At 49.4% G+C, this 1,465-nt stretch overlaps 1 protein-coding gene across 1 annotated transcript in view; it reads right to left on the bottom strand.

The window, feature by feature from the left end:
- CSUI_010504 (dna-directed rna polymerase i rpa1) overlaps positions 1–1,368 on the bottom strand; it is a 3,350-nt gene extending 1,982 nt beyond the window's left edge. The window contains exon 1 of the mRNA XM_068070607.1: positions 1,250–1,368. The gene's annotated coding sequence lies outside the window, so the exon portion shown is untranslated. The remainder of the gene's footprint in view (positions 1–1,249) is intronic.
- Positions 1,369–1,465: the final 97 nt, after the last annotated feature.

The raw sequence follows: 1,465 nt of genomic DNA, 5'->3' as shown, positions 1-1,465 counted from the left end.
AGCGGCTTCAATGCCATAGTATTTCAAGACGGCTTGCACGTCGTTTGTCAGAATCCTGCGATGAAGGAGAAGAAAAACAAGAGACACCACGAACAGCAGGGAACAGCCTGAAAGGAGGCATAGCTTGGGTTCTGCTAACGACGAGAAATAACCATCCAGAGTCACTCTCTCCCTGCAGGCAAGCTGGATGTGTAGGTAGCAATCAATGCCGCGGGTGGGGTATATGAATATGAACTACCTGACACACAGTGGCTGTGTGAGCAAGCGTCCTGCCTCCACGAATGCATATATACACGCTGACGAGACGTGAAGTGCAACCATACAGATATTCATCTAGGTATACGCCTGAGCAGCCTAGATTGGACTGAACCCTAAAGCCTTACTGACGCATTTACGAGCTCTATCGTATGACGGCTCTCAGTCATAATCTCCAAGAAGCTCGCCATGTGTTCTTGACAACCGGCCCCTGGGCGTCCCTATAGTGTATGAGGCTTCTATATGCGTGTCGAACCCCGTGTTTATCTATGTACTTACATTAGGCCCTTCACTTGCTGCGTGCAATCTACTTTCACCCTCAGAAAAAAGGCAAGAGAGCTGGCAAACAGATAGTGTCGAGGGAGTAGACTTTCTTGTTTAGGACACAGACTGTCTGCCTCCTCATGATAACGCAAGCCCCCCCAAAGATCATAGCGGGGTGGTGCTCCTCTTCTCTCTGTGGTGTCTGTCTCAAGTCCCCGCCAGTTCAGCTGAGTCTATCTGGAAGAACAGACGGCGAATCCAAGCAGTTAAGCGCTTCATCCGATCATCACGTGACATTACGGCGGCTCCCACCGGCGCCGTCTCTTCAGGTTCGGGAGACAGACTGGAGTGTTGCTTAGCTCGTGGGGTTTCTTTTGCTTAGACTAAGCTCTCACGGGGGTATATAGACACACGTAAGCAAGCATGCTCATAGACTTGACGACGGTGTGATGCCTCTGCGTGCTTCGGCACGTGGTCATGTAGAAATGCCTAAAGGAAGTTTGACCTACTGTATGTACACCCTTGATGCAGAGACACCTGCTGTCGTTGCATGGGAGAATCCGACAACACAGATAGGTACCGGAGATCCCCCAGCACCATCATACGGTGTCCTCACATCTCTTTCTATAAATGATAAAGAGCCTACGATACGCCGGTATACCTATCTAGATATGTATACGTGTACCCGCGCCCAGTGGACACCCCTAGATATGTATGTAGTCCAACTGACTTATTGTGATCGATAGCTTCCTCTTTAATTCCATGAATCCATCCAAAGTTCGAGCCTTCACACTGCAGCTCGACCTTCTGCTTGGTAACACAGCCGTCTCCCTGAAGAGCAAAAGAAAATCTCCCAACCGCCTCACATGCACTTCAACAGAGAAGACATACAAAGACTACAAAGCCTCTGAAACCTCTTCCGGTACTCTCTTCTTCTCTCTGTTCT

Source organism: Cystoisospora suis, assembly GCF_002600585.1.
Source record: "Cystoisospora suis strain Wien I chromosome Unknown contig_7615, whole genome shotgun sequence".
NCBI classification, from domain to species: Eukaryota; Apicomplexa; class Conoidasida; order Eucoccidiorida; family Sarcocystidae; genus Cystoisospora; species Cystoisospora suis.
Note: the sequence above shows the minus strand (reverse complement) of the source record. Positions and strands in the feature narration are given on the sequence as shown.